Source organism: Emys orbicularis, chromosome 1, assembly GCF_028017835.1.
Source record: "Emys orbicularis isolate rEmyOrb1 chromosome 1, rEmyOrb1.hap1, whole genome shotgun sequence".
NCBI classification, from domain to species: Eukaryota; Metazoa; Chordata; order Testudines; family Emydidae; genus Emys; species Emys orbicularis.
In genome coordinates, this window is record NC_088683.1 from 301,893,589 (window position 1) to 301,909,437 (window position 15,849).

The 15,849-nt window shown below is 40.4% G+C and overlaps 1 pseudogene; it reads left to right on the forward strand.

Moving 5' to 3' along the window:
- LOC135872954 (DNA (cytosine-5)-methyltransferase 3B-like) overlaps window positions 1–15,849 on the forward strand; it is a 130,493-nt pseudogene that overhangs the window by 99,909 nt on the left and 14,735 nt on the right.

Genomic DNA, 15,849 nt, shown 5'->3' on the forward strand with positions numbered 1-15,849 from the left:
GAATTCCCATTTTGTACTCATGTGGGGTTAAGGTAAGCTTTTTGAGGGCTAAACTTTCAAAAGAGCTCAGGACCCAAGAGCTCCCAGTTAGGCTCCTAAAAATATTAATGGTTATTTTTTCAAACAAAACTCAGCACATGGCAGTTCCCATTGGTCTCATTTCTGGGTGCAGAGCACTGTTGAAAAATCTGCCCTCTAAGGAAGTGTCTAAACTTTGCTTGACTGAACTAGTATACTTCTTCATTAATATTCACATGCATGATATTTGGGGTTGGGGGGAGGTATGAGGGATGGAGAGGAGTAGTCAAGCAGTCTTTAAACAGTGATTATGAAAAAAATATATACATTACAATTCAAAACTCCAAAAATATCTGCTTGTTTCATTGTGAAATATATAGATGTGCTGATCTATGTCATGTGATTTTTCTTTAACCTACAGTTTAAGAAGTGGAAAACCTGCTTCGACGCACCTGTTTCAAGTTTGAATTCTGAGCCTACCTGCAGATCACCAGATGTTCTGGTATTTCATTGCTTGCATGTCTCTACGTGTATTTTATTGTGTTTACTAAAGAAAATGCTTTCAATAAAGTTACTGAAGACATTTATTTCCCTGCTGAGTGACAAACCAGTTTAGAGATTCTCACAAGATGTTCATGATACTCTATTTTGCAACTGCCAGTAAAGGAAAAACTTCATATAAATAAGTGGATTAATGTGTCAGTGTTGTATGCACTATAATGAGGATAATTTACTGAAGTTTTGTAGCTTGCTAAAATTTGTGTCTTCTGTCCCTTTTATAAAAGAAGCCAATAAAAAAAGCAAAATAAAACTGTTATGGAAGCTTACATGCTTAAAGTATGATATGAACTCACTTCCCAAAGAATTTACTCTAACAATCAAAAGGAAAAAAGTGAAGTATTTTCTGAATGAAAATGGATAATAAAAATTGTGTTCATTAAGGAGAATCTTTGGAGCATTAGAAAAACTTGTATGACTAACTGGGTCTTTCCAACATAACTGGAGTTTTCTAAGGTGCTGAGGATCACTCTTAAAAAAAAAAAAAAAAAAAAAACAACACACTCCAATTTCATATAATATCTTAAAGAGGAGATAAATAATCCAATCACATTTAAAATTCAAAAAAATTATTGTAAAACACAGAACAAGTATATTAAACAGAACTGTACAAAAGGTGGTGGGGTTTTGTTTTGTTTTTTAAAACACAAGCAGAGAGGTCCAGATTTGTATTCATTATTTCCCGTTAGTATGTTGGCTCACTATACACCACCACAATGTACTGAACTATTTTTTTGTTCATTTTCTCCTATCCCTCTGCCCTTTTGTAATGAATACAAGAGAAGAGTGGGCACTGTTGCTCTACATTACTTCTGCACCTTCCCCTTAGGAGTTCTTCAAGTTCCTTGATCTATAAATACAGAGTGGGTTAAGAGATCCTGGAGGAAGCCACCTGTCTAACTTAAGACTGGTGCTATAGAAAATAGTGTTTAATTGCAATAGTATTGTTACTGTAAATCAGATGTTTGAGTTTTGTTTACAAATTGATTGAGGAGTCCTGGTCATTGAATGAATATTCCACTGTCACATATGCATCAGATGTGTTTGTCATGTCTAGCCCTAGGTGATAAGGCCCAATGCCTTTTGCTGTTCCTTTTTTCTTTTTTTTTCTTCTTCTTAGCATCGATCACTTATTCAACTAGTCTGAAATTGTTCTGTCAGTAACTTCAGTTCCCGTTGCTACTAATAATTAATAGAGGGATTTATTTTGTGGATGTTGCATAGTTGGTATCTGACAAATGTACTTGAAGTGTCTGTTGCCAATTTGTTTTGTTGTTATTTCTGTATTACCATGCTGTTTCAGTCAGCATGCTGACAAAAGAAATAACTTGAGGTTTATTGTGATGAGGGAAAAAATAACTGAAATGATCATGCTAATGTAGCAGAAGTATAAAAGAAAAACGACACCATCACTCTAGGTGGTGATGAGAGTGAAACTACAGTGATATTTGCAGGAATGGAGTTTCTCCCTGTTTTCAAAAACTACCCCATCAAACATTGGGGATTTTATTAAGCAGCTTCAAAGTTATTCTTAAAATCTACTGTACTACAGTGTTACCCTCTGCAGAACCCCATTGCTGGTGCAGGCTGGGCAGTTTCTTTATCAGAAAACGCTGTCACGCAGCAGATCTAAGACTTAGCACCTAGATCTCTGGTCATCAGTGATTTCAGCTGTAGTGGTCACTTAGCCAAACAAAAGATTCTCAGTTGAGTTTAATCAGCTCTGTCTTTAAACAGTGGAGTGGGGGAGGATCAAATCATGTTTAGGACTCTTTAAATAGAACCAACACTACCACTAAGCACCTGTCTCCATCCTCTCTTCCCTTTCACTGGGATTTGGCATCCCTACCCCCTGCTTAGCTACTGCAGTTCAGTTGAGGGTGACCCTCTCCACCAGGGCAGGCCAAACACAGCCTTGTCACCCTCCCCTCTCAAACTCACACACACACACTCTCTCTCTCTCTCTCTCTCTCTCTCACACACACACACACACACACACACACACACACACACACACCAAGGACAACAACCTTTCATCACCCCTGCACCCAACACCAGGAGGACTCACAATCCAACACCAGCCAAAAGTGATCATTCAGGCAAAGCAGCTCTTTCATGCTGCACACCCAGGTAGAGTAAGTGTGTCCATGCAAACAAGGTCAGTTCTTGAAGTTTTTTCCCCAAGCTCATCTCTCATTGTCGGGGAGAGCTCATTCATACCCTACTACATCCTCTCCCTAGCTGAGAATTTGTCATCCTGGCAAATCACACTCCATATTATATCAAGTCCATCTCCATTCCAACAATTATGGGCAATGGGAAATCATATGGAAGAGACTTTGAGGGAACAGACAATTTGGATGAGAATTTGAAAGAATAGGCTATGTTGGAAAAGAAAAAACTGAAGGACAGAATGATGAAAGTTGGGGGGAGGGAATGGGATCTAAATTTAGGGAATAGGCAAAAGGAACAGGGAATGAAAATAAGGCAAAGAAACTAAAAGCAAAAAGTCTTAGACATCATGAAAACTGGAAGGAGGTTGAAGAGAAAAAGTGTAGTAAAAGATGTAGAAAAGACAATCAATCAATCTAAATAGACAAAGCAGACTAAGAGGAATGGGAGAGGGAGGGGAACAAATTGGTAAAGTGAATATAATCCAGGTCTTTTGACTCCTAGTCCAGTGCCCTATCCACTACAATGCTGCCTCCAAAGACCAGTCCAAGCCCTTGGGAACAGGTAGAAAATACAATAGAAGGGCTGAGACTGGAAATAAGCAGTAACAGGAAAGATTAATACTATTTTTCTCTAGCCTATCCTATTTCTCTATTACCCAGTTTTTCCCTTTGAAAAGGATTGCCCTGGGGAGGGTGGCAGGCTCAGGAGTGGGAGATAGCCTTTCCCTTTGCTCCTGGTTATTAAAGTCCTCTTGCATATATAAACTTTGGGTGGGCTAGAATTTGCTTTATCAGCCCCCTCCTAGTACTTCAATATAATTCCTAGAGAAAGCACACGGAGAACCAGTCATTTGAGGATCTCCACCAAGGATTGCACAGGGTCAACCTCCCTACAATCAAGTCCAAAAAGAATTAACTTAATTCTTAACTATCAGCTTTATACAATATCATAATGATAATATAATAGCTTAATTTTACTGAATATCAAGACTACTTCATAATCCACATACCTTGTCTTCAGTTTTACTTAAATATAAACAAAAGAAACAAATTAAATCTGAACAATGAGATTATAAAAACAGTGAAAAGTAACTCAGAGTTCCAAAAGCTTAAAGTGAGCTCACTGAGCCTGTTAGTCTTTGTTCATCAGCTCGATCCAGTTTGCTAAATCAAAAGCACTGCAATAATATCTTGCCACCTCTTGTGTGCAGAAATCTCCAGTTGGAACCCATGACTAGGGGTTGGACTATGACTTGGCTACATAAATTAGAAAATTCATCAATATAACTATTTAGGTTTTCAGAATCAAATTACACAACCACAACAGAAAATAACACACTCAATTACTGTCTTGGGAAGGTCACTTTGTTTACATTTTTTGACTAAGAATCCCTCAAAATAGTGCCTCACTTGTGCCAACTTATCAGTTCCAGCGTTGCTAACACAACAGAGGGGGAAAAAAATCCTAAACTAGATCACAAAGCAATTTGTTCAGTTACTTACATGCCAGTTCACCAAGATCTTCTTTCCAATAGTTCTATAGTAGCCAAGCCTTTTGTCGGACTATACCAAAGGATTTCTGTATGATTTCTGTATTAATGCCATAAGGAGATGTATGGTAGATAGATTGAATGTAGCCCCCCCACCCCCGCCATAGTTTAAAGGTCCCAAAGTAGTGTTAATTAGAAGGCCTTTTTCTTCTTCTCCCTGTGAGCAGTTTACAAGGCCAAACTGCTAATTGTGTCAGCACATGCTGGGACAGAGAGTCTGCTCTCAGAAAGGCTAAGACCTTTCAGAAACAACTGTTCCTTGGAACAGCACACAGAGACTCCCACCCTTCTCGCGTTCTTTATCTTGCTTGTTATGTATGTTATATGGTAAGGGGGTTAAGCAGTTTTGTTACCCCCTAAGGGTGGTTAAAGTCAAAAGAGCTATATGTTGAAATAAAGCTAGGGAGTGCATGTGAATGGATGTTGTGTGTGAATAGAAGATGAATGGTTAGGAGTGCCAGCCTAAGAGTTACAACTTCAGTATCAATCGGCTAAAGAATGCGCTAAGTGGAGATAACCGGATGACCCCCGGAAGGCGGACTGGAATCCACCCAACAGCCCCAAGGATGGGAGAACCAAAGAACAAGATAACATCTGGCAGCCGTCACGGAGCCCTCATGGATGTGCCATCTGCTGATTGATTCAGCAACAGCATGATGAAGCCACCTCCATAGACTGGCATAGGAATAAACTCCTATAAAAATAGACCCTAAAAACTAAGGACTTTGAGTCTGGTTCTGCAACCACCCTCCAGGAGCATCGTATGCGCATCTGACAAAGGCTCGGCTCCACCCTCGTGCCCAGGTTACCTGGCCAGTAACCTGGCATGAGCAACCTCTAGGCTAGTAACTATAACAACTTTGCAGAACTTGTATGTGTATGTGTGTGTGTGAGTGAATGGAATGTAGTAAATATAACTGTCTACTTGCTTTGCTTCTTTTGGTATTTTTTGTGAGTACATGGGATAGAATATTTATGATTACTTGTTTACTGTGTTTCTTTTTTGTATTCACAATAAACGTGGCATTTTGCCTCATCCCCTTTTAAAAGATCCTGTTGGTTTTTATTTTATTGGTACAACACTTTTAACCTATTTCCCAATGAATGATATCAGTCCTAGGATCTGACTAACACACCTAACTTCCTGTAATAAACTCCTACATTTATGATAGACTGAGTGCAGTACAAGAAGCTTGCACACTTTCTTATTGTATGTCTGTATACACTTAGAACTTGAAAGGCAGTATGAAACATTATGGTAGACAGGTGTACAGTTCTACAATCTTATTTAACAACAGTAACTTGTTCAATTTCAAAGCTACTTTACAGCAATCTTGATTGAAACCATTACAAAACAAAGACACACTGTACGTCTAACAACCCTTGAAACACATATACAGGCATGTACATTTCCTTACTAGTTGGCTACCCAGTTTCAGAAAGTGGTCAATTGACTTATGTGAGTCGCCACCCAAACAAAAGTCTATGTGTTACTTATCACCAGATCTTTGCTCAGCCATCAGGTTTCAGCTCAGTTATTGTTCACAGCAGGAGTTGACACTGCAAACACAGGTGAAGTGAAGGATGGACATGACTATAGTCTTTTTTTCTAGTGCTAGCAGGCAACTTGAATTGCTGGAAAATACAGACAGTTACAGGTGCCTGTCTGAGATAGATACTTGATGTCCCCAAGTGGCTGACCCAAGACCTCAGTCTTTTCCCTTCCAGGTGTCTTTGGCTTTCACACTGTAAATCTTCCATTTCTGTTCTCCTTGTTTTAATAACAGTGGTAGGACATTAGTACGTATGGCTGTGCTGAGTCTGTGCATTATTAAACAGGTGATTTCTGATTATTCCTCAGTATTATCAAGCGTGCTTAGAAACATGTTGTTTGGTTTCAGTTCCTTTTATATACTGCTGCTTTCAGCACCAAAATATTTCACTAACTTGATAGCATAAGTTTGCTTGATTGCAAACATTAGCTTTACTTCTTCACTTTATCACTTAAACTAAAAGTAATCAGTATGAATGCAACCTCTTTCTTTCCTAACAACATTGTCCATGAGGTAAACCCTGTCATTAAAGTGTAGAATATTTTCCCCAAAGCTAACAAGGAGTCTGGTGGCACCTTAAAGACTAACAGATTTATTTGGGCATAAGCTTTCGTGGGTAAAAACCTCACTTCTTCAGATGCATAGAGTGAAAGTTACAGATGCAGGCATTATATACTGACACATGGAGAGCAGGGAGTTACTTCGCAAATGGAGAACCGGTGTTGACAGGGCCAATTCAATCAGGGTGGATGTAGTCCACTCCCAATAATAGATGAGGAGGTGTCAATTCCAGGAGAGGAAAAGCTGCTTCTGTAATGAGCCAGCCACTCCCAGACCCTATTCAAGCCCAGATTAATGGTGTTAAATTTGCAAATGAATTTTAGTTTTGCTGTTTCTCTTTGAAGTCTGTTTCTGAAGTTTTTTTGTTCAATGATAGTGACTTTTAAATCTGTAATAGAATGACCAGGGAGATTGAAGTGTTCACTTACTGGCTTTTGTATGTTACCATTCCTGATGTCCAATTTATGTCCATTTATTCTTTTGCGGAGGGACTGTCCGGTTTGGCCAATGCACATGGCAGAGGGGCATTCCTGGCACATGATTCCCCAAAGCTGTATCACTTACAGTTGACTTTCCTTTTGTACACATTTTAATTATAATATTAGATTCCATTAAGCTGCTCATTTTACTACTGCATCTAGCACATCATATAGTACCAATGATTGATATTAATGTAATATTTTTAATTCATTTGTTCATAGACATGGAAAAAGAGGAAGTCTCTTTCACCACATCAGTGGTACACTCTTGAAAAAGTCTGCAGCAACTCTTGAGTTTCTTCAGGCTATTGAGCAATCTAGCCATTGTCTAATGGTTTTTATTCTCTCAGCCCTCTGTTCTATCTTTTACTAAAAAGCCTTGACACCTGGGCAATTCTTAAATAGTAATACCTCATAATTTTGGAACCTTAGTTCTACAAGGAACAGTCCTCTTATTATTTTGTCCACACGTGCAGGCCACACCTTACCATTTCCTGCTCTGATTAGATAACTTTTGGCCCAGCTGTCACTTGTTTTTCATTATTACCAAAACCAAAAGGAAAACAGGTTTGTCCAGTGACATAACCAAAGTTTTTGCCCACTAATCGTACCCTCCGCACAATATTCTAGAGAACATAATGATCCAAAACACGCAGCTCACAACGGTGGTACTGCAATGTCCAGTCCTGGACAGAATCTATACTGAGTTCACCATCCAGCAGCTAGGGTTGGAGAAAGGGGAGAGCCCCACTATTGAATCACCACCACATCCATCAGGTAGATCTTTGCTTTTCAGATTTAAAACAAAAAACTAAGTGCCCCCAAACCTGTAAAGATTTCGGCTTGTGCATAACTTTCTCACTTGCTTTGAAGCCACTGGGATTATTTGTATGAATAAAGTGATATCTGTAAAGCATAACTGGGGTCTAAGAACCCAGTCTTTCCCTTTCCTCCCACCCCCCAACCCTCCGGAGTTATTACACTCTGAGTGTAGTAAGACCCACCAGGTCTCCTGGGAGAGTGTCCTGAATATGCGGGGGAGGAGGGAGAGAATTCCCTTACATGCTTCTGCATCAGAGATTGTTCCCTTTCCACCCCTGCAGGCACCATGCCTACTTTGTGGAGCAGCTGTCATTGTCATGCAAGGATATGGGGTAGCTGAGAACAAAGGTCATCTATTTTAGACTGGTTCTGACTGCTGGCAGCTGCAGGCTGCCGCCACCGGCAGGGTCTCATTGCTGTTTCAGAGTTATGTAATGTTGAAATAAACATAAGTGCCTTACAAGCTTTCTGTGCCTTAATAAGCAAAACAAGATCCCTTCACCAGTGTCCAGCCTGCTGGGTTTGCCTGACTTGTACTGCCACAAAGTGATTTCAGGATATGTCCAACAGTGTTTTGGACCACAAGTACAGGAGTGTTTCCCTAGTCTTCTTCTGAAATGTTCTGTGCTCATGTGGAAACATCCTCTGGACATGAATCTGCAATTAAAAAAGAAAAAAGTTGCAAAATTTACCAGAGTTAAGAAAACTTAATACCACCAAAAATCTAGTGAACTCCCAGGATATTTCTAAATACCTTCCCTGTTGTTCCTCCGGGTGCTGAAATGGTAATGTAATATAGCAACTGGAAGAAAAAAATATCCTTCCTTTTTAATATGGAAAAATATTCCCCAGTGTCTCAGATACTTTTTCAAATACTGAAACCCAACTCTTTGTGAAATGTATTAATACTGTATAATCAAAAGACCTTTTTTCTTTTTCTTTTTTGCTATATTATGTATTCCTTGGTTGTTTGTTGGCTGTATTGGTGGCACATCTCAGAGCAGCAGAGGCATTTTATTAGGAAATACAGTGGTTAGAGAGGGAGTTTTTCAACCGGCCTCTGTTTGCTTTTTCTTCCTTTCATCCGATTTGGCTGAGATTATCACATTTTATTTCCTTGGATCCTCTTCAGGTTGGCAGTGGAAGAAAACTAAGCTCTTTATCTAATTTCTCTTGTGCCTTGCACTATTCTGACTTGGTAGCATTGTATACACACTGTGTGCAGATGACTCCCCTTAGTACAAAGCAGTCTAGAATCACTATCTGCACTACAGATTTGGCCATGTGAGGGGTACAGCTAACTCAATTTTGTGCTGCCGGCATGACGGGGAATAAACCCATTCTATTAAACTGTTTATGAATGATTTGTAGGGTTAGGGTCACAAAGCAGCTGGAGCATAGCGGTGAATCTGGCCCTTTGTTTTGTACAGATTGAAGAAAACACAAATAGCTTTGTTCCGCTTCCACATCAATTGTTGAGACTAAAAAAAGTTTGTTTTAAAATTCACACTCCCCATGCCTCAATTTAACACAATCCATGTTCCTTTTATTTTTGAACCTTTTTTTCTTTAGCATCCCATCCAAACATTTCCAGTCCTTTCACATGTCTGTTACTCATATCTTCAAGAAGGGATCCCACTAACTACAAACAGATTAGCTGAGAGAGACTTCTTGTCATCGTAACAGCTGCCTAGTGAGTTAAGGAGACTTACCTTACAATGTTCTTTTTCCCCTCTTTTGTGAACATCTGGGAGATTATAACTACACTAGAGGAGTCACTGGTAGAGTATAATATAGTTTATGAGTGCACTATAGGCGGGAGCACCTATGTATTACACTTATTTACGGATTAAGTTCTTTCCCATTTAGTTATATGGGTGCTTCCAAACCACTTGCATACGATATTATACCTGTATCATTGTTTCATCTAGTATAGTTACGATACTTAGAGTGTATTCTATCTTAACACAGGCATAACTCCCACTGATTTTAAGGTCTGACATTTGACCTTATGATTCAATATTTTGCAATATCCGCATTTCAGGACTTTATTACAGAAATGAAGTATTTTGGTTCAGTGTATTTGTATGCCACTACTGTGTGCATCTCATCATTATTAAGTACCTCAGATATTATCATACAGCCAAATCCTGAAGTCCTGGAAATCAGTGGGAATTATTCCAGAGTAAGAATAGAGTGAAAACTATATAAAGACTTGAGGAATTAGCCCACAGATGGAAAAGAACTTTTGTCAGTAAATTCATTTTCAAATTTTGTCATATAATGCTTCCAAACCACTCAGCCAAAGTATCTCAGCCAAATTACGGTGAGATTCACACGATGGCATATGAATATGCTGAAAGAAAATATTGTTTTTGAAATAGTCAGGAAACACTGAAAATGCAAAATGTTGATTCATAAGGCCAAATCCTGAAGTTCTTGAAATCAATAGGAGGAGTTTGACATGAACAAAGACTAAGTAAAGACTTTAAGATTTGGCCTATGGATGGAAAAGACCTGTGAGAGTATGCTGACTAATTCGTGCTCCCTCTGATGTATTTCTTACAAGTTACACCTTCTAGAGCAGTGGTGGCCAGCACGTCCCTGTGGCCTGCCGCTTCCCGCAGCTCCCATTGGTTGAGAACGGCAAACCGTGGCCACTAGGACCCGCGGGGGGCTGTGCCTGTGGACAGTCAACGTCAGCAAAATATCTTGCGGCTTGCAATCAGATTACCCTGATGGGCTGCATGCGGCCTGCAGGCCGCAGGTTGCCCACCACTGTTCTAGAGCTTTGTCTAACCCAGTTTTACATTTCTCCAGGGCCTGAATTTCCACCACTTCATCTGGACATCGGTTTTCTAGTTGTCACTGTCAGGAAGCTTTATTTTATTTTTTTTTAATGTCTGGACAGCTCATATAAGATGGCATCAGAGCATTACATGAAATGGCCCAGCAGACTATTGTGAGGGTAGAGGTACTCCAAGGTGTATATACAGCATTGGAGAATTAGTGACAGCAGAGAAAACTGCAAAGGATAAGCAAACTAGCCATGAAAATAAAAGACTAAAAGCCAGTCTCCCTCAGTCAGCTCTTCGTGAGGGATGTGCTGGCCTCTGCTTCCCGCCGCCCCCATTGGCCAGGAGCGGCGAACCGCAGCCAGTGGGAGCTGCGATCGGCCGAACCTACAGACGCGGCAGGTAAACAAACTGGCACGGCCTGCCAGGGTGCTTACCCTGGCGAGCCGTGTGCCAGAGGTTGCCGACCTCTACTATATACCCTTGTTTAGGTATTTCCCCTATGACTTAGGTACACCTATCAATGGGAATAATACAAATTATACAAAATATATGAAATTGATGTGCTGTTTTTTTAAAATAAGAGAACACATGATGTAACATTGAGAGCTATAGCCTTCAGCTCTCTCATTAGAATTTCATGCTTCTAACTCAATTTTTAATTTGAATTTAATGTTGAGATCTAAAGCACTAGTCAAAGCCATATTACAGCTGGATTTCCTGACCTTTAACTGAAGTGTCCCTTTCATCTGTAGATCTGGAAACTTTTTTGCTTTTAAGAAAAGGAACAAATTGCTCTGGGATAATGTGAGTGCCTCTCCTGGGGCTAAATTTTCAAAACAACTTCTAAATGTGTACATGCAAATTTTACATGTGTTAAATTTGCGTTTCTGCAAAGAAACAGGGATTTGCAAGTGCAAACTGGGTGGGTAGAAGTGCAATTAACCAATTTATGCACTCAAATATGGAAGGGTATGGTGGGCCAGGCTTGGTACAAGCTTGTTCAAGAAGAAATTCATGACTAAGGGAAATGCAATGCATGCTGAGAAAGGATATAAAAAACAGCCTTTCTGCCAGTAAGAAGGAGAACAGGTCAAACCTGTAGTGAGCCTCTGTATGGGAGAGGAAAGAAGGAGGGAACTTGAAGGGAACAGGCCTGCTTTGGAGTTTGTGTGCTCAAGAAGCCTGGAAGGGAGTCAGAGAGGAGACCTAGTTACAGACTCCAGAAAAGGTGGAATACAATGACCTGATGCGGTAGGCGCCAGCTTCCTGCAAAGGGAAGGAGGGAAGAAGTCCCCACTGCAGTTGGGAGGGAGTTTATAACACAGGCAGAGAGCCTAGGACTCAGAGCAACCAGAGAGCTGTTCAGGTACAGCCTAGTTTAAATCCCAAGAACCAAAGGGAGAAGAGCTTTGGGGAACTTTTGCTACTAAGACATGAAAGTCTTAGTAGCAAACATGTAACGAGGAGCTGTGGCCTGGGCTGGGTGAAGGCCTGTTCTGATTTGCACTTTTGTTACCCAGAAAGGGCTAGATTTTTTACCAGCTTGGCTGAAGGGCTAACCTAACCAATTGAGAGGGAGCCTGCCTACCTACCTAGAAGTTTGGAAACAGGCTGCAGCTGCACCTTATGCTGCAGAGGTCAACCACCCTGGGACTTGGAGCTTGCATGCGTGTAGGTTTGTGGGCTAGGTATGTGCAATGGGATGGAACTCACTATCTGCTTCCAGAACCTGAGACATACCAGAAAAGCCTGCTTGTTCTTGGCTTGGGGCATTGTCTGAGCCTATAGTCCTCTTTGTTTGAGGTCATCCTTAGTAGAGATTACTATACCCTATTCAGATCTAATCAACTGATTTCTTCTTCTTCTTCTTCTTCTTCTTCTTTTTTATAAACTATGTATGTTTGGCTAGTGTTATACCATCTGCTTTCCTTACTTCTTCTCATACCCTTCTAAAAGCTTAATTACACCTATTCCCCCTAAATAGCTGGTCTTGTCTTTCTTCAGTATATCTCCTGATGTCTGGTAGGAACTCTGTACATTTTGTAGAATTTTCTCCTTTTATTATACTGTTAAGGTCTTTTACATTAATGGAGATTAATGTAATGAGGTTATTCATAGTCACCATTCTTCCTTATACAGGTATATCTTGATATATGTTGTAATAAAGTATAATCCTATTTCTTTCAATAAGAGTGCATTGGTAAAATCATACTTCTGCTGTACCATTGTCAAAAGATTAACAATTACCGAGGCTGCATAGAACTCATGTTTTGTACTAATGCCATTTCTTAACATATCTACTTCTCACAGGCTTTAAGGGTTTTATTCTTACTGATCTTAATCACTGTATCCAATGTCTGCCCTCTTAACACCAGTCTGTTTTCCCAGGTAATGTTCTCAAACACACCCATTCTGGTTTTTTTTCTTTCATAGGCTCTAATTGCCTCACTTATTGTAGAAGGGACCTGCTCCTGCAACCATATCTCCAATAGTTGGAAACATGAACATATAATTGTGGTGTCAGCTTTTGCTATTTAAGTTCCTTTTCCTCTTCCCTCTATTCTGCTGTGACTGTTACTACATCAGTGCTCCTTTTCTGTACTTTCCCCATTCTTCACTGAATGGCCTTATGTTTGGCAGGAACAAGTAAGTACCATGTAGTGGGGCAGAGCCCCATCTCAGTCAGGAAATGGTTAAAGAGCTCCTCTGGGAACAAACAGCTTGAAGCTGGTTAGCCCTGTTTGGCTTGACAAGCTTGGAGTTGGGCTAGTCCTTAAAAGGGAAGATCTCTGCTCAGTGTAGAGCAGCTCTCTGAAGAAATGGGTCTGCAGTTTAGAGCTCCCCGGCTCTAAGAAGTAGGGATTGCTGGCCAGGTAAAGGGCTTGAGAGCCTTGGCCACCCAAGCCCTCTCAGAAAGGAGAAAGGCTGGTACTTTTTTCCTGTCCCCCCTCCCCCCTCCCTTTAGCTTTCCAAAGGCCTAGGACTTTGCTTTTGTGGGCTGCAGAAGCATATCTACTTTATGTGTAGACTACCATATCTCCCGCCACAAGGGGGGAAGCCTCAGACTGTGCCTCAGACTCTGTGCCCAGGAGCAGTTCCCATCCTCTTCCCAAGGCAGTGCTAGAGAGGTATAGCCAGCTACATACACCTTGAGGATAAGAGCTATTAACCAACAGATACATCTGAATGACTATAGTTGAGCCTTTCACTGGGGATTTCTTGAGCTTGAAAGGCCCCATGGATGTTCCTCTATAACAAATTCACATCACCCCTATCATCTGATCCCTCCCCCACATAAACACTTTGAATGCGCACTCTTTGGTAATGTAATTAACCCCTAAATAACAATATTATCTCACTCACCTTGTCTCTCTCTCTCATCCTGGGAGCAACATGGCTACAACAACACTACAAACAAACTAGCAAAAAAACAACCACAAAACTCAGGGGCCAGATCGAAAGCCACTGTAAATTGTCCTACTTCTATTGAAGTCAATAGACCTTTGCCAATTTACACCAGTTGAGGATCTCTCCATAGGTGTTTGTTCTGAACGTTACACTGATTTAAAACCCCTTTCAGAAGAATCTTTTTGCTTGCCGCATGAGAATCTCTTTCTGCAGGTAATAATGAATTTTGACAACCGTATCTCTGGGTTTGCCACCCGTTACAGACAAATGGTACAGGCCCCTGTATGCCCTTCCAAAAAGCACCTCTTTTGATGGGTCTATTTTTAACAGATGCTTAATTACATTTTGTATCACACTTGACAGTTTTGCCTGTTTCCTGGCCTTCTGATATGCTCGCCAATCTTAAATTATTGTGCTTCTCTCTCTTCTCAAAGACATCACTCTCATTGTGTAAGTCTTTCCCATTTTGTTCTATTTCTTAAAATGTTAGTCTGCCTGTGGATGACAGTTTCAGAGGTGTTTTCCAGTTCATCTTCTACGATTCCTGTTCTTTCTCCTATGTCAGTCACTTTGTTTTTAATTGCTGTTAACTTCCATATGTACAACGTCAAATCTTATACCTTCAATTTCAAACAGAAGCTCTCTCACATTAGATTTTAATTCAGACAAGGTCTTAGTTTGCTTTTCCTTCTTTTGGTACAATCTAGTGTTCCTTGTCTGGCTTGGGGAGTTTTACCAAAGACTCTCAATCTTTGTATTTCTTAATAATCTTTAAATCTCTGGGGGTTTTAGATTTTTGCCATGAGAAACTTTTTGTTGTGCTTTTGTCTGGTGCAGAGTGATATGAGGTACTAGTTCACTGGATGCTAATGGGATATTACTAACAGAAACAGACTCCAGTGACTTGTTCCCTTGTGTATGGATTTAGGGGAGTGATGAAGAGGGAAGCTGTTGCTGTCATCTCCAAGCTCTGAGCAAAGTCAGTCATTCTTGCTGGGTGATGACACCTGCCCCTCTTGCAGCTTTTTAAGGTGAGTGATTACATATGAGTACAGTGCACTACAGTAATCTAATCTGGAGGTCACAAAAGTGTGGCTCGCCACTGCTAAATCCAACTCCAGTAGGTAGGAGTGTGTTCTTCATGCCAGCTGTACATGGTAAGTCTGCCTTCCATCCCCGCCCCTGGGTCATAGCAATTTGAGTTTCTGAAAGCAGCCAGGATTCAGGTAAATTTTAAGGCTAATGTCTTAACAGTATGAGGACAAATACCCTCATTGGAGGGTGATATTAAGAAGTGACAATTTCTATGAAGAGTTTCCCTCTTCCACCAATATCACTTTAGTTTTTTCATCTTCAGTCAGCTACTCTTCATACAGTTGCCAATTACAGTCAAGCCTACAAGTAACTGAACAATGTGTTGTTTGTGTCTGATGTAAATGTGATGTAGAGCTGAGCATTATTTGTATACACTGCTGGCTTTTGAATCCTTGCTGTTTAACTGAGTCTGTAGAACTGCTCTCTTTTGGATAAAATTGTGTTTCATAGGCTCTATAATCCTAATAGTGAATGGAGACTCAGTACCTCGAGTGGTGGGCACTTGTGTTTAAGGAGCAATAGGATCTGAATTCTCTCCTCAGTGTCACTGAAGTTTCAAATGGTCCTGGTAATCATCACAGTAACCACCATGAATTTCCAGATCTGTTACAAGATTAACCTAATTTGAAATTAGCTAGACTTAACCCCTGAAGTCTTGTGAAAAGTGCCACAGAAGCTTTAATGACCACAAGCAACCGGGACTTCCATTTTATACTATATCCTACAGTGTCCCCTAACACCGTTCTGGACATTCATTCTAGAGTGACTCAGAGTAGAGTCCCAAGTGCTGAATCACAGAGATGTTCCATCAACTGCTGCTCTGGCTTCAGCCT